Source organism: Panthera uncia (genome assembly GCF_023721935.1).
Source record: "Panthera uncia isolate 11264 chromosome A1 unlocalized genomic scaffold, Puncia_PCG_1.0 HiC_scaffold_16, whole genome shotgun sequence".
In the NCBI taxonomy this organism is placed as follows: domain Eukaryota; kingdom Metazoa; phylum Chordata; class Mammalia; order Carnivora; family Felidae; genus Panthera; species Panthera uncia.
In genome coordinates, this window is record NW_026057576.1 from 7,133,744 (window position 1) to 7,151,981 (window position 18,238).

Genomic DNA, 18,238 nt, shown 5'->3' on the forward strand with positions numbered 1-18,238 from the left:
TACAGGTACAAACATACTAGGAAGCGTAGACATTCCTCTTACGCAATAGAGGCCAAATGAACAAGAGAAAATGTCTTGCGACACACAGCCTTGCTCTTCCAATAATCATCAAATGGGTGTCTTTCCTCCAACCTCAACCTAGCTAGGTTAGGCAGTGACTCTGTTTACCCTTGCGAGGTGAGAGTAAATACTCGGGACTATTCATCTTGATGATCAGGGTAGAGAACGTGGTTTCTGGGCTAGACTCCTACTCATTTACTCCTGCTCATTCATTTTCACACCGTCAGGACATTGGGCCAGTGTAGGGATTCCCTTTCAAGCTGGGTAGGAGAATTGTGGGTGAATTTTTCGTATCGAAATAAACAATCATCCGAAACGAATGTACTGTAATCAAATAAGTAAATCCCCAGGGATATTTTCCTTTAGGGGAATTCACGGGAAAGTATAGGTATTTCATGCAGGCCCTGTTAAAATTCTACCAAGCAGTTAAGAAGTATAGTATTTTCAAACCAACTTATTAACATAAGAATTTGATGGAGAGATGAGAAAAGGTTGCTTCCTGACATTTGCCAGGTCATATAAAAAGAATATCCAGAGGAGGGCTGACAGGCAAGTTCTCTGCATCCAAGGGAACGACAATTTATTCTTTCATAAAACACTTAAAGACCCCGATTTCACCGTTTTGCTTAAATTCCAAGTTAGAAGGTTTCCCCATCTCTCTCTGTTTCCGTCCTCTGTGTCCTGCTATTCACCCCATGCCCGCCCCCTCTCCAGGTCCCAATACAGTCTGGTGCTTCCTGGTCTTTGGAAGATCCCAATCCAGAAAACCTCCAGTCTTCCTTCCACTAAGTAGTAACCCAGGGAACAAAATACACTCTCCCTCTTTCTCCCTCTCCTATCTAAGCTCCTCTTCAGCAGCAAACCTCAGTTAAGTGTTGAAGAAACATCAGGCTCACTAAATTAACTCACTCCAAGGTGTGAATGATTGATAGCCCCTAAACATCCTATAGTTATCTGCATTTTAAAGGATCTTACGCACCCAACTGAATCTCTATTTGCATGCATTTCAAGCTAGGGAGGCAGAGATTTTGTTTTGTTCTTGTTTTGTTTTACCACATAAGCAACTTGGAACCTGTCATATAAAAGGTCAGGTCTTGTCATTTAAAATCACTTCATTGGATTGGTTAAAACCACTGGGCCTGCATTATTATTCTCACAGCCACATGCCTAATGCTACCTGGGCCCTGCTTTGGGCAAAGCAACCTGTCCAGACAATCAAGCTCTCTGCACTTGACCCCGGCAAATCTAGAACTAGACAGAGGGGGTTCTAGGTCTATCTTGCCTTGCTCCTTCCTTGCCTGAACCAGACAGAAAGTCCCCCAAATAACCAGTTGGGCTACATTAGGCCATTTCTTTGGTGGCATTTAGCAAGATGAGGGGTGGGACGAACCCTGACTTTCATAACAGCTTTCCTGCTCCCTGCCCTCCCACCCCTCATAAATTCTGCTATGGCCCCATAACCCCCTGAACCATGGATCCCGTTCTACTTCCACTTTTTAGGGAACAGAAGGAACCCCTGATGGGTTAGACTTTGAAGAACAATGCTCAGTTGGAGTGTCTGACCATTTCTGTCATCCACGGACCATGTATTTCCCAGTGGACAAGCGTTATGTTAAGTATTTAGCCTTTACATCAAAACTACTGAGAATGTATCATTTCCTCCACTTTCAGATGGCAAAAGTGAGACTCAGAGAGGTTAAGCAACTTACCCAAGGCCCTACAGCCAGGATAGTACAGAGCCACAGTGCAAATCTGCATCTAACTCCCAAGTCCCAACTCTTAGCTGCTACCCTCAGTATGTGTCGTAAAAGAAATCGTGTGTCTTAGAATCCCTTCGCAGGCAGGACCAACGTCTCCATTAGGCACAGCAGGTACAGGGTTGGGGGCCCACAGTGCTTTTAGGGACCCACGAAAATGTTTTACTCACTTTTAACCTCAGAAGAAACAATTAGCTTTTAGGTTGAAAAATTGTTTTACTATATGTTAATATATTACCTGTATACTAACACAGTCCTAAAATATAATTAAAAACATTTTTTTTATGGAAGAAGAGGCCCACGAAAGCAAAAGTGCCCAGGGCCCGTGAAAGTCATAGCAGCCCGGCTTAGAGGTGACCTCCCCAGTCGTTTCTGCCACTCTGCTGCCCACATCACTGGCAACTTTCAGAAGAGCCTCAGAAAAGGACGGCATTATACAGATGACCAGAGAAGCTAAGTAATTCTAAGTCCTGGGGTTGGAGGAGGCAGCCTGGCTAATGTGGCAGGTTGCTAGGGCAAGTGAGTCTCGGGGCTAATGGATGAGGTCTGGTCTGCGCATTGTATCTCCTGGGTGGAGGTTTGAAGAAGACCAGGGGTTTGCGATATCCTCAGGTGATTATAAGTCAAGGTTTTACAATTTGAATAATGCACTAAATATACCGGTGAACTGGCTTCTTCCCAGAATTCAGGGATGATTTTTTTGCAATTCAGGTGCTCATAACCTTGCCTGTATCTACAGGTTTTTATAAACTTGGATTTTAGTATATCCCATTTTCTCTAAACAGAACATAAGCTATTTGTTAGTGTCTTGAGTTCAGCACTGGACTCTAACCTACAACAGCAATATAAAGTAGGAGAAGGAGGTTCACGAAAATTAAAAACAAAACAAAATAAAACTGTCTCAGGGATGGAAACTGAAGCCTTTGAGGAAAAGGTGATAGAATTGTTTTAAGTAACAAACCAAAAAAAAAAAAAAACAACCTAGCATCCTGTACTCGGGAAGGATAATAATGTTCCAGAATGTTCCCTGGAAGCTATCTTGTCCTTAAGTTGTTTGTCCACATGGGACACAGATTCAATTGAGAGCGGCCTATGCTGTGGTATTAAAAACACTGTTACTTGAAAGATAGAATACCCTGTCAGACTATCTGATTCATTGATTCATTCAACAAATTTTATTGGTCCCTTACAAACTGTCAGGCACTCTAGAAGAAGGCACACTAGTCCCCGCCCTTCTAGAGATTACATTCCAGAGGGGAGACAGAAGCAGATATAGCCAGGCTGGTCATTGAGAAGACACCTCATATGCTTGGCCTCAATTAGCCACTAGCTAGAGACTGATCCAAAAATCCATTCTCAGGGGCTCTGGGCTGTCAAGAAGGGTGATGGACAGATGGCTTTACCTGCAGGCAAGGGAAACAGATTCTTTTCCCCACTTTGTGATATTTGCTGCCTGGCACATAGTATGTGCTACTATTATAACTCCTTTTTTTTCAATGTTTATTTATTTTTGAGAGAGAGAGAGGGAGTGCGAGCAGGGGAGGGGTAGAGCTAGGGGGAGACACAGAATGGGAAGCAGGCTCCAGGCTCTGAGCTGTCAGCACAGAGCCTGACGCGGGACTCGAACTCATGGACCTTGAGATCATGACCCGAGTCGAAGTCAGACGCTCAACCAACTAAGCCACCCAGGCGCCTCTATAACTCTTCAAAGTGACCATCATCTGCATGTTATAGAAGACTAAATTGAGACTTGATGGTCTGAAGTTTTGTGACAAAAGTCACAGAGCTAGCAAGTTGCGGTGCTGGTTCAACCTCAAGTATGACTGACCTTATAGGCTTAATTGTGTTTAATTTTTTTCCTATTAGCTTTAAATTTTTAAAAATTTTTTATCAAAGTTATGTAGAGACACAGTTTATTGAATCAGTGTATTTCTTCAAGGCTGGACATGCCCCCAAAAATGGTCACACCATTTTAAATTCTTTTAGCTGATTTATCTTATACGTATGTTCGTATCACTAAATAACACGTTCATATTGCGACTTTTCAATTTTTTGGTGTAGGCATTATCAATTGAACTCCCACTTGAGAATATACAGATTTCACCCTCTTTTCCTCTCTCCTCCCAATATAATATTTTGAACACTTTGGCTACAAAGCAGTGTTTGCATTGTTGTGACAAGACAGAATGACAGGGTAAGGAGTTTGGCAAGCCCCCTTCTCAAAAAGTAGTGACAACACCAGGCAACAGAGCCAGAAACATTTTCAGGGTGCTGCAGATCAACCCAAGGCATATAAAACTCGAGAAATATTTATTCGAGAAAGACTACTAAACCTCAGGTAAAAATAGCAGGCCTCTGGCATTTTAGCCCAGGGTGGATCCCATCTATCACCTACCTGTCCCCTGCCCCCCTCATCCCTGGCTCCAGTCTGACAGTTCTACCAGGGCAGGGCAGGCCACAAAATCCAGATGCTTTACCAGCAGACAGGGCTGACCAACATTGCAGCTAGCCTGGAGCTGGGACAAATAACAGACTGTCAGACTAGCCAGAAATGTAGCAGTAAGATCCCTGGAAGGAGATGGCCGTAATGGTCCCAGTCCTCTCTCACATATCCCCGGCAGTCTGGAAAGCTGCACATATTTCCAAGGCTGTGTGCGTGGACAAGAGAGACCAGAGAGGGAGGGCCCTAGCTCTCCATACACCCCTGGCTGAACACCAGGTCTGACACACACACAGAGGAGACACATGGGAGCCAGTGAAAAGCAAAATCCAGGGAAGACTTGTAAATCACCTGAATTTTGCGTGTGTTCCCCAACCCCATACAGATCCATCAGCAAAGGACGGAGTTTTTACTGTCTCAAGTGTTTGAGCACAATCTCTGATCAGTCATCGGTGGATCGCTAAATTACACTGACATAGGAACGATCTCTAGGAGGCCAGTATTAAAAAATTAAAACAACAGTTTAAGTAAAACTGACGAGAGACATCTGGAGCTATGCACTGCAAAGGAAACAGAGTTCTTGAGATTAGCCCAGGCAAGTCCCTAACCAGACAAACAAAACTTCCGCAACAGCACTAACTTCTGAAAGGGGCAGGGAGTGGAATCTCAATCTAGAGTTGCTGCACTATAGTGTGTGACATATATAGTTTTTAACAAAAAAATTACAAGATTTGGGTCGGCAAGAAGAAAACAGTAGACGCTGTCTCTGAGAGGGTTTAGATGTTGAGCTTCACAGACAAAGACGTCAAAGCAGTTATTATAAATACGTTCAAGCCACTAAAGAAAAGCGTGTTCAAAGAATTGAAGAAAAGTATAATGACAGTGACTCATCAAAGAAAGAATACCAACATGGAGCCAGAACTCATTAAAAAAAAAAAAAGAAAGAAAGAAACAAGTGGAAAATCTGGACTTGAAAAGTGAAATCACTGAAACTGGAAAATGAAAGCTTCAGTAGAAAATGTGAGGGGTGGGGTGCCTGGATGGCACAGTCAGTTAAGCGTCTGACTTTGGCTCAGGTCATAATCTCACAGTTGGTGGGTTTGAGCCCCGTGTCGGGCTCTGTGCTGACAGCTCGGAGCCTGGAGCTTTCTTCAGATTCTCTCTCTCTCTCTCTCTCTCTCTCTGTCCCTCCCCACTCACACTCTGTCTCTCTCTCAAAAATAAATAAGCATAAAAAAATGTGAGGGGGCAGAAGAAGGAATGGTGAACTTGAAGACGATAGAAGTTATCCAATCTGGAAAATACAAAGAGTAAAGAAAAATGAACAGAGCTTCGGAGACCTATGGGAATCCATCAAGCATCACACTTGCAAAGACTTCCAAAAGGAAAGAAAGGGGGGAAATGGTTTTGGAGAAGTGATGGCCCCAAATTTCCTAACTTCGATAAGAAACACTAATCCACCCATCCAAGTCCACCCATGACATGAAAGGTCTACTCCGAGTTAAACCATATAGTATAACTACCTTTCCTTTCTACACAGCCTTTAGTTTTCTTAGTGTTAGTAATTTTCTTTTCACCATTTGCCTAGGATTTTTGATAGATGTATTATTAATTCAACCCCAAACCCTCTCCCCCTTGTTTAAATCTCTCCTCCAGACGTTCAGCTGCCTAAGAGGTTTATAAATTTCATCCTCTTGGCATGAGTCAGGGGAACATGCAACTCTTGATCTCAGGGTGGTGAATTTGAGCCCCACTTTGGGTGTAGAGATTAGTAAAAATAATAAATAAACTTTAAAGAAAAAAGTAAAAGTGTTGAGACCTGGCATATCTGAAAATGTCTTTATTCTACCATCACACTTGATTGAGAGTTTAGCTGGATATAGAATTCTAGATGGAAAGCATTTTTTCCTTCAGCATTTAAAGTCATATCTCTTTGATCTTTCAGCTTCCTGTGTTAATGTGAAAGTTCCAAGCCACTGTGATTCTTTATCCTTTGTATGAGGCTTGTGGGACTTTGCCTTTGTCCCCAGTGTTCCAGAATTTCTCAATGATGCTCCCTGGTTTGGGTCGATTTTTTCCTTTTATATCTGCACTTGAAGCATCCTCTCAATTTGTAATCTCATCTTTTAGTTCATGAGTTCAGTTCCTCCCTTTTCTCTGTTCTTCTTTTATGGAATATCTCTTGCTTAGGTATGGGATCTCCTGGGTTGAGCCTCTAATTTCCTGATATTTGATCTTCTATTTTTTATCTCCTTGACTTCTTGCCCTATTTTCTTAAAGATTTCTTCAAATTTATCTTCCGATCCTTTGACCTAATTCTTCATCATGGTATCTTTTTTAAATTTCTTTTTTGAAATATTTTTTAAAGTTTTTATTCTTAAGTAATCTCTATACCCAATGTGGGTCTCGAACTCACAACCCCAAAATCAAGAGTGGAATGCTCTACTGACTGAGTCAGCCTGGTGCCCCTTATTTTTTTTTTTCCTAAGAGTTTTGTTGTGGTTGCTTTCTGTTCCGTCTTTATGTTTATTAAGTAGGCTCCATGTCTAATGTGGGGCTTGAACTCACAACCCTGAGATTAAGAGTATATGCTTTACTGGCTGAGCCAGCCAGGTGCTCTATCTGTTCTGTTTTGAATAGCACTGTGGTCTTGTTTCATGCTTTCGGTATTTCTTATAGTCTTTCTGAGGTTATTAATTACATTTTTGAAGTTTTTAGCTCCCTGCACAGTTCCCGTATATCCAAGGTTTTGTTTATATTTTTTGTCTGTTTGTGTTTTTGGTCTCTATCTTTCATTTTGGCCTTGGGAGGGAGAGAGTGTATTCTCTTTGCAGGAGGGGTGTGAATCATTGGAGGCAGCATCTGAGATGGAAAGAGACCTTTCCTCAGCATTCTGGTTCTTTGCTTGTTTATTTATATTTAAGAGTAGAGGCTGAAAAGCTGATTAGAACCCCTCAACATAAAGTCGAGGGTTGTACAGTCTAAGTCTCCTATATTGGATTGTTTTGTTTGCAAGGCCACTAATATCAATATCTTTATGTCTCTGCATGAGTCAGAGTCCCTGGAAAAGATTCTTCAAATATCCTACTAGAGGGGTCAAATATTCTGGCATCTCATCTCACGACCGTGGGCCGACCTGCTGCCTCCCATCTATACATGTTCCAGAATCAGCCTCCGGTCTCTGCCAGGACTGGAGAGGAGAAGTCCTCTGGCTCATAGAGTGACAGACCCCTCAAGTGCTCTGCAAACAGCTTTCAACAAATCTTTATTGGTTTGGTTCCTTCCTCACCCTCATTTCCAGGGAAACATGGTACCACAAGTTCCTGAGATTTGGGGATTCAGCAATGCGCAATGGGTTGTTTCTTAGCTTCCCCAATTAACACCTTTAAATTTAAATGTCTTCCACATGCTAAGTCATTTACCACTCATTCTCATGCTTTCTAGCTCTTAAAATGTTAGTGCCTCACCTCCCCTTCTACACTCTCCATTCTTACAGCTCTATACAACAAAAAATTCTGTGTTGTATTTTTAGAGGGATTTTTGACGGGGACTGGAATTAGAATAGATGTTCAATCAATCTGCTTTTCCAGAGCATCTGAATGGTAAACTCAAAACTATAATACAAGTCACTCCGATGCGTAACCAAGGGGTCACCTTCTAATTTTTTTAAATATTTATTTATTTTTGAGGGGGGGGGGGAGGGGCAGAGAGAGAGGGAGACACAGAATCTGAAGCAGGCTCCAGGCTCCGAACTGTCAGCACAGAGCCCGACGCGGGGCTCCAACTCACCAACCGCAAGACCATGACCTGAGCCGAAGTCGGCTGCTTAACTGACTGAGCCCCCCAGGGGGCCCCAAAGGTGTTACCTTCTAAAACTCAGCAAGCCTTTATAAGAGCAGTGACTATCATCGTTGAGGGGTTTCAGATAAATTACGGAGAAATACAGAAGATCTGAAAGATACAGAATAAAAATTTGAAGAACTAGGGCATGTGGGCACAAGACTGAAACAAATAAAATCAAAATGCCAAGGGGGCTTGTAGAAGAGTCTTTAGTTTTATGGGCATGCGGTTCTCAGGGTAGAAGGGCAAGGATGCAAAGACATGACAGGAACTGGCTTGGAAACAACACTGATATTTGCTCTGTGCTTAGTCTTTGGCATGTGTAAAATAAGAATGCTGATGACCCCTCATTTTGCTATGAGGGTTCACGGAGAAAATCCATCTCAAGGCTTCTCAGGGCATCTGGGTGGCTTAGTCAGTTTAGTGTCAGACTCTTGGCTTCAGCTCAGGTCATGATCTCAGGGTTTGTGAGTTCGGCCCCACATTGGTCTCCGCACCGACAGTGCTTGGGATTCTCGCTTTACCTTTCTCTCTGCCCCTCCCCACCTTGTGTGCATTCTCTCTCTCTCTCCCAAAATAAATAAACTTAAAAAAAAAACAGCTCTCTGTAAACACAGTTGACCTAGGGTCAACTGTATTTTAAAATTACAATGTGTTGGGGCGCCTGGGTGGCTCAGTCGGTTAAGCGTCCGACTTCAGCTCGGGTCACGATCTCGCGGTCCGTGAGTTCGAGTTCGAGCTCTGGGCTGATGGCTCGGAGCCTGGAGCCTGCTTCCGGTTCTGTGTCTCCCTCTCTCTCTGCCCTTCCCCCATTCATGCTCTGTCTCTCTCTGTCTCAAAAATAAATAAACGTTAAAAAAAATTTTATAAAAAATAAAAAATAAAAAAAAATAATAAAATTACAATCTGTTAAGTTCCCTCATATGCATACTCCCATGAAGTTTATCACTACAATCAAGATAGTGAACATATTACCCCCTGAAGTTTCCTTATGCCCTTTTGAATTCTCTCCCTCTGGCCCATTTCCATCCCCATCCCTCAGGAACAACTGATCCACTTTGTCACTATTGATTAGTTTACATTTTCTAGAGTTGATATACAGTTCTAGAAAATGCAGTCATATAGCATGCACTGTTTCTTGGGTCTGACTTCTTTCATTCAGCGGGGCTACTTTTTTTTTTTAATATGAAATTTATTGTCAAATTGGTTTCCATACAACGCCCAGTGCCCATCCCAACAGGTGCCCTCCTCAATGCCCATCAATGACTACTTTGAAATTCACTCATGTCATTGGGTGAATCCATAGTACATTTCTTTTTATTGCTGAGTTGTTCCATTGTGTGAAAACACCACAAATTGTTTATCCATTTGCCTGTTTATGGACATTTGGGTTGTTCCCAATTTGGCGGTATTCATCACAAACAAAGCCACTAAGAACATTCATGAACAAGTCTTTGTATGGTCACATGCTTTCATTTCTCTTGGGAAAATATTTGGGAGTGGAATGGCTGAATCCTACAGTATGCATAGGTTTAAATTTTTAACAAGCTGCCAAACTACTTCCAAAATAGTTTTACTATTTTACATTTCTACCAGTAGTGTATGAGAGTTCCAGATGCTCCATATCTTCTCCAATACTTAGTATGGTCTGTATTTTTAAAATTTAACCCTCTAAATAAGTGCATACGAGTACCTAATTGTAGTTTTGTGTTTCCTTCATGACTAAATAAGATCGAACTTCTTTTTATGGGCTTCTTTGCCCTTCTGTCTTCTTTGATGATGTGTCTCTTTAAATTGTTTATTTAAAAAATTGGGTAGTTTCTTATTATTGAGTTCTGAGGGTTCTTTACATAGTGTGGGTACAAATTCTCTATCTTCATATATACTTTACAAATATTTTCTTTCAGTCACCTTATCTTCTCATTCTCTTAATAGTGTCTTCCAAAAACCAGACGTTTTTCATTTTGGTAAAGCCCAATTTTTCAATTATTTCTTTTACGAATCATGTCTTCAGTGTCATATCTAAGAAATCTTTGCCTAACCCAAAAGACAAATATTTTCTCCATTTATCCAAGAAGTTTTAAGATTTTAGGTTCCATGGGAATGCAAGCTGGTGCAGCCACTGTGGAAAACAGTATGGAGGTTCCAAAAAAAAACTAAAAATAGAACTACTCTATGACCCAGCAATTGCACTACTAGGTATTTATCCAAGGGATACAGGTGTGCTGTTTTGAAGGGACACTTGCACCCCAATGTTTATAGCAGCACTATCAGCAATAGCCAAAGTATGGAAGAGCCCAAATGTCCTTCGATGGATGAATGGATAAAGAAGATGTGGTATATATATACAATGGAGTAGTACTCGGCAATCAGAAGAATGAAATCTTGCCATTTGCAACTACGTGGATGGAACTGGAGGGTATTAAGCTAAGTGAAATTAGTCAGAGAAAGACAAATATCATATGACTTCACTCATATGAGGACTTTAGGAGACAAAACAGATGAACATAAGGGAAGAGAAACAAAAATAATATAAAAACAGGGAGGGGGACAAAACAGAAGAGACTCATAAATATGGAGAACAAACTGAGGGTTACAGGAGGGGTTGTGGGAGGGGGGATGAGCTAAATGGGTAAGGGGCATTAAGGAATGTACTCCTGAAATCATTGTTGCACTATATACTAACTAACTTGGATGTAAATTTAAAAGGTAAATAAATAAATAAAATTAAAAATTAAAAAAAAAAGATTTTAGGTTCCATCCTGAGTCAATTTGACATACGATACAAGTATGGGTGGAAGTTCACATTTTGCAGATGGTTATCCAATTGTTCTAGAACGACTGATTGAAAAGATTGTCCTTTCTCCACCGATTTGCCTTTGTACTTTTGATAAGAATCAGTTGTCCGGGGGCGCCTGGGTGGCTCAGTCGGTTAGACGTCCGACTTCGGCCCAGGTCACGATCTCACGGTCCGTGAGTTCGAGCCCCGCGTCGGGCTCTGGGCTGATGGCTCAGAGCCTGGAGCCTGCTTCTGATTCTGTGTCTCCCTCTCTCTCTGCCCCTCCCCCGTTCATGCTCTGTCTCACTCTGTCTCAAAAATAAATAAACGTTAAAAAAAAAATTTTTTTTGAAAAGAATCAGTTGTCCGTATATGCGTGGATCTGACGCTGACTCTATTTCGTATCTCACTGATCTCTCTATCTGTTGATGTGTTGATTACCATACCTTTGTAAGTCTTGAAATAAGGAAGTGTTAGCCTTCTGATTTGATTCTCGTTTTTCAAAGTTGTTTTGTTTTTCAAGATTGTTTCCATGTCCATATAAATTTTATGTCTTGTTTTTAGAGAGAGTGTGTGTGCACAAGTCGGGGAAGGGGCACGCCCCAGTGCAGAGCCCAGTGTGGGGCTTGAATTCACAGACCGTGAGATCATGACCTGAGCCAAAATCAAGAGTCAGGTGCTTAACTGACTGAGCCACGCAGGCACCCCCATATAAATTTTAGAATAATCTTATCAAATTCTGAAAAAAAAAAAAAGTCTGCTTCAATTTTGATTGGGATTGGATTGAATTGAAGCTATAGATTTGGGGGAAATTTTACATTTTAACAATATTGAATCTTCTGACTATAAACAAGTTGTGTCTCTCCATTTATTTAGACTTTAACAAATTTATCTCAAGGTTCAAAAGAATTTCTTGGAAGGGTTTGTGTAGAATTGGTAGTATTTTTTCCTTAACTGCTTGCTAGAATTTACCAGTGAAGCCATCTGGGCCTGAAGTTTTCTTTGGGGGAATATTTTTAACTACAAACCTGACTGCTTTCATAGATACAGGCATGTTGAGGTTGTTTCTTTCTGAGTGAGCTCTGGAAGGTTTTTTTTTTTTTAATGTTTATTTATCTTTGAGACAGAGAGAGACAGAGCATGAACGGGGGAGGAGCAGAGAGAGAGAGGGAGACACACAATCCGAAGCAGGCTCCAGGCTCCGAGCTGTCAGCACGGAGCCCTACGGGGGGGCTCAAACTCACGGACCGCGAGATCATGACCCGAGCCGACGTCGGACGCTTAACCGACTGAGCCACCCAGGCGCCCCTGGAAGTTTGTATCCTTCCAGAAACTGGACAATATTTAATCTGTCAAATTTATGGTCATAATGTTATTATATTCCCTTATTATCTTTTCTAATATTTGTGGACTCTAGTGATGTCAACTATCTCATTTTTTATATTGGTAATTTGTGTGTTTTCTTTTTTTCTTGATCAATCTGGCAGAAGTTTATAAATTTTATTGACTTCTTCCCCAGCCAATAAAACAAATAAAACAAAATAAAATTGATTTTCTCTCCCCACCAAATAAAACAAAAACTAACTTACGGTTTAATTAATTTTCTCTATTGTTATTATATTTTCTGTTTCATTAATTTCCATTCTGATCTTTATTATCTCCTTTCTTCTGCTTATTTTAAATTTAATTTGTTCATTTTTTTTTCTCATTTCCTACGGTAAAAAACTGATGTCATTGATTTGAGACTTTTCCCTTTTCTAATATATGTATTTCATGTTGTAAATTTCCCCAAGTACTGCTTTAGCAATTATCTCACAAATTCATTCATGTTGCATTTTCATTTTTATTCAGTTCAAAATGCATTCTTATTTATCTGACTCATGTTTTTTGGACGTATATTATTTATTTTCCAAGAATTGGGGAATTCTCCGGATATCTTCCTATTATGGATTTCTAACTTAATTCCGTTGCAGCTCAAGAACACACTGTTTGACTTGAACGCTTTAAATTTTTTGAGATTTGTTTAATGCCTCAGAATATGATCTGTCTTGATCATTGTTTTATACGTACTTTAAAAGACTCTTTAATCTGTCTTTGTTTGGTGAGTGTTCTACAAGTGCAATTAGGTCAAACCGGTCGATAGTGGTGGTCAAGCCTTCTATTTTCTTTTTTAAAAATATGTTTATTTATTTAAGTAATCACTACACCCAATGCGGGGCTTGAATTTCAAACCCCAAGGTCAAGATCCACACACTTTATCAACTGAGTCTGCCAGGTGCCCTAAGCCTGCAATATTTTTACTGATGTGTCTACTTGTTCTATCAGTTATCAACACAAACATAATTGTAGATTTTTCTATTTCTCTTACATGCTATCATTTGTTACTCCATGTATTTTCTTTGTTTTTTCAACGTTTATTTATTTTTGAGAGACAAAGAGAGACAAAGCGTGAGTGGGGGAGGAGCAGGGAGAGACGGAGCCAGATGCCAGGCTCAAACTCACGAACCAGATCATGACCTGCGCTGAAATCGGATGCTTAACCAACTGAGCCACCCAGGTGCCCCTGCTCCATGTATTTTGAAAGTCTGCTATCAGGTGCATACATTTTTAGGTTTGTTACATCCTACTGATGAACAAGTTCATTACATAGTCACTCTGTTTACCCTAGTAGTATTCTTTATTCTGAAATATACTTTGATATTAACATCGCTACTCCAGCACTGTTTTGATGGGTGTTAGCATGGTATTTCCTCATTATTTTACTTTTAATCTAGTTAGATTATTATATCTAAAATAGGCTTTTTGTATGCAACGTATGAGCCCTGCCTTTTTATCTAATTTGATAATCTCTGCCTTTTATTTGGGGCATTAGGCCATTTACACTTAAATGTATTGACATGTATTACATTTGTATTGACCTCATTTTGCTATTATTTATTTTTTATTTCTCTCTGCTCTGTTTTTTGTTCCCTTTCCATTTTTCTCCTTCTTATATATTAATTATATTTTAATGACTTATTTTTACCTCTTTTGTTGGCTTATTAACTATAACTGCTGTGTTATTTTAATAATTATAGTACCCATCTTTTAACTTACCACACTCTACTTTCGAACCATGTTTCACTACTTCACATATGGTATAAGAACCTTACAAGAGTATTTCTCCCCTCTCAGCCTGGATGCAATTGTGTCACACATTTCGTTTCCACTTTTGTTACAAACCCTACAGCATGTTATTATTATTTCTGTTTAACATGGTAGAATATTTTAAAAAGAGATTTTAAGAAGAAAAAGCTTTTATTTATGTAGTTACCTTTTCTGGTATTTTTCATTGCTTCAGGTAGACTCATATTTCTATTGGGTATCATATAAATACCAGAGGACTTCTTGGAACATTCTTACTGATAATGAATGCTTTGTCAGCTTTTGTATCTCTGGAAAGTCTTTATTTCACCTTTGTTTCTGAAAGATGTTTTCACTGTGTGTAGAATTGTAAATTAAAATGTTTTTCTTGGGCGCCTGGCTGGTTCAGGTGGCAGAGCAAGTAACTCTTTTTTTTTTTTTAATGTGTATTTATTTATTTTGAGAGAGAGAGGGAGAGAGAGACTCTCAAGCAGGTTCCATGCTCAGTGCAGAGTCCAACACGGGGCTCAGTCCCACAAACCTTGAGATCATGACCTGAGCCAAAATCAAGAGTTGCAATCCTTGATCTCAGGATTGTGAGTTGAATCCCACATTGGGTGTAGAGATTACTTAAAAATAAAATCTTTAAAATAGTTTTCTTTCAATATATCTAAATTTTTTTAATTTAATTTAATTTTAGAGAGAGTGCATGCACCATGTGCATGCAGGGGAGGGACCAAGGGAAAGAGAGAGAGAGAGAAAGAGAGAGAGAGAGAATCGTAAGCAGGCTCCTTGCTCAGCATGGAATCCAATGTGGGGCTCAATCCCATGACCCCATGATCTGAGCCAAAATCAGGAGTCAGACACTCAACGGACTGAGCCACCCAGGCGCCCCTTTCTTTTAATATTTTAAATACACTGTTGTGCCATCTTCTCATTTCCATTACTTTCTATGAGAAAATCTCTATTATCCTTGTTTTATTTGCACGTAATGTGATTGCTTTCTCTGGTTACTTTTAAGATTTTCTCTTTGTCACTAGTTTGGGCCAATTTGAACATGTGGTTCGTTTCATGTTCCTTGTTCCCGCGCATCATCGAACTTTATGGATGCACAGGTTAGTATATTTAACAAACTTGGGGGATTTTTGCCAATGTATATTCAGATATTTCTTCTGTGTCTCTCCTTCGGAAACTCTAATTACATGTATATCAGGCCACTTAAACTTGTTCTTCAACTCATCGACGCTCTGTTCATTTTCTCTTCAAATTTTTATTTTTGGTTCCCTTGTAGGTAACTTCTATTGCCGTGTCCTCAAATGTAATAACCTTTCCTTCTAAACTAACTAATCTGCTGTGAATCCTTTCAGGGTATTTTTTCATTTCAGCATTGAAGTGTTCATCTCTAACATTCTGACTTGGATATTTTTTATATCTTATATGTCTCTACTTAACTTTTTGAGTTATGGGATACAAATTATGAGGATTGTTTTAATATTCTTTTCTGCGAATTTTAATGTTCGTGTCCATTCTGGGTGAGTTTTGATTAATTGGTTTTCCTCCTCATTATTGGCCATATTTTTCTGCTTCTATGCATGTCTGATAATCTCTGACCAGATGCCAGACATTGTAAATTTTTCCTTGTTGTACGCTGGGTATGTTTGTACTACTGTAAGTATTTTTGAGCATTCTTTGGGGATGCAGTTAAGTTACTTGTCAACAGTTTGGTCCTTTTGAGTCTTACTTTTAAGATCCGTTAGGCAGGGCCATAGCCATGCTTAATCAAAAGGTAGGTATTCTCTACTGCCGGGCAAAACCCTTCAGAATACTGCACCCAACACCCAGAGAACTGTGGGGTCTTTCAGCACTGCTGGTGGGAGCAAGCTTTGTGTATTCCCAGCTTTGTGTAGGCCTGAAAAATATAGTACAATGAGATTGGTGCCATTCCCTCTCATCCTTTTGCATAGTTCTGTCCCCAACTTCACATAGTTTCCTTACATGCATATGTTGATCAATATTCTCCTGAATACTCAAGGCGATCTGCTGAAGAATTTTGGATCTTTTCTCTGTGCAACTGCCTTCTCTGTGAACTGCAACTTTCATTTCCCCAGACTTTCCACTCTGCTCAACTCAGAAGTCCCTAGGGTTCTGCCTGGGTTCCCTTTCCCTGGACTGTGACCTCAATACCCTCTCAGGGTAGTAATCTGGGGCAGTCATAGGCTCACCTCATTGTTTTATATATTTTTTTCTGTCTCTTGAGAATCACTGTTCTTTATTGTCCTATGTCCAGTATCTTGAAAATCACTGCTTCAAACATTTTATCTTTTAATTTGGGTCAGTTGGGGCAGGAGAGTTGTTTCAGGCGAGAGGGCAGATCTGGTTCTATTCCTACCTCTTGGCTGGAAGCGGAAGTCCCCAAGTCTATATTTATGCTAAAAAGAATCCCAACAAGTAAGAGATGCACAACAATGCAAGGGTTTTTCTTTTTTTTTTTTTTTTTTTTTGATAGCCATTGTAGCAGTCTTTTACCAATTACAAGTCTATTCAGATTTTCAACTTTGGATAAAGTCAAAACTTGAGTTTATTTGTGTGCTATCTATTGAAAAAGGATTAACTAGAATACGGTAATTCACACAAGAATTTATAAATATCAGTGTTGGTTCATTTACGTTTTTCGTCCATTTGTTTAACAAATATTTAAACATTTATTGGGTAACTATTGTGTGCCAGGTGCTGTGTACGTCAAAGGAGATAAGGAGATAAAATAGGCGTGCTCAGGGAAGTCACTGCTATTCAGGGAGACAGCTCTGATAGAGAAATATAATACAGTGAGATTGGTGCTGTGGTGGGTAGGTCAAGAGTGTTTTTGAAGTGCATAGAAAGGAGTACATAACCCAGACTGTGTGTGTGTGTGTGTGTGTGTGTGTGCATGTTGGGCACGGAAAGAAAGGAACTGGTCCTAAAGGCTACTTGGAACAAGGGATAACTGAACTGAAAGGCCAGAACTAATAGTTTATGATCATGAGAATGATGACGCCCAAGCCAGAGTTAGGGAAATGTATGAAAATCAGGTGACAAGAAAGAATACATAGGTGTCCTGGAGACTACAAGCAGATCAGTTTAGTTGAACACAGGGCCAGGGGGCTGGGGAGATGGTGTTGAGATATGAGGAACATCATAGCATTTGCAGGGGAGGAAGCCTCATGGTGCTTCCTCAGAGAGCAAAAATGGGCTGTGAGAGAGCTCTTGGGTTCATGTTCTATAACCTCAGTGTGTCAAGTCAGGGAATATTTTTTTTTTTTAATAAAACAGAAACCGCTCAGGCTGTGTCCTCTCCCTCTGACTCCCCCACAGGAGGAGAAGAATCATCAACGGCACAAGGTAACTGCAGAAACAACACCTAGAGGCAGCTTCACGCTCAGGACAGAACCTGCCCATTTGGAAGGGCATCAGGTCAAGGACCATACGAAGGAAAACGGGGTTTTCAACCAGTTTTCAACCTTTTCAACCAGTCAAGGCAGACATGGCATCCAGAAGATGAGAGAAACACTTCTTTGTGTTTTTCCTTCAGTCCATATAGAATTTCTCTCAGCTGGACGTTTGGCAGTCCCTCCTTCCTTTGGACCCTCAATCTCTGATCTCCTTCGCACAACCTCCCCTGGATCCTTTCCACTTCTCTACCCATCCCAATGCTGGCAAAATTGGTCTTGTCTCCATTCTAGATCTGCTAAAATTGACCACTTCTCAAAACAAAACTTTGATACGGTACCCTAAAATGACTATGACCTTAACAGTAAGGACAGAAAGGGGGAAAGGAGGTGAAAAGAACGCTACAACTCCATCCTTCCAACAGAGGGGATTTGTACTGTATACACTCTACATTTCTGTCTTCTTTTTTTTAATATTTTAATGTTTATTTATTCTTGAGAGAGACAGACAGAGTGTGAGGAGGGGAGGGGCAGAGAGAGAGGGAGACAGAATCGGAAGCAGGCTCCAGGCTCTGAGCTGTCAGCACAAATCCTGACACAGGGCTTGAACTCACGAGCCGTGAGATCATGACCTGAACCAAAGTCAGACGCCTAACTGACTGAGCCACCCAGGCGCCCCCATTTCTGTCTTTTTTTAATAATTATTTTTTTTATTTTATAAAATATCTCAGTGTGAATCAAAGTAAAGATTACCTGCAACAAATGGTTAAAGTTTTCAACACCTACAGAATTCATATCTATAATAAGTAAAGGA

At 40.3% G+C, this 18,238-nt stretch overlaps 1 pseudogene; it reads right to left on the bottom strand.

Annotated features, from left to right (window-relative positions):
- Positions 1–17,315: 17,315 nt before the first annotated feature.
- On the bottom strand, positions 17,316–17,430 carry LOC125934237 (uncharacterized; annotated as a pseudogene).
- Positions 17,431–18,238: the final 808 nt, after the last annotated feature.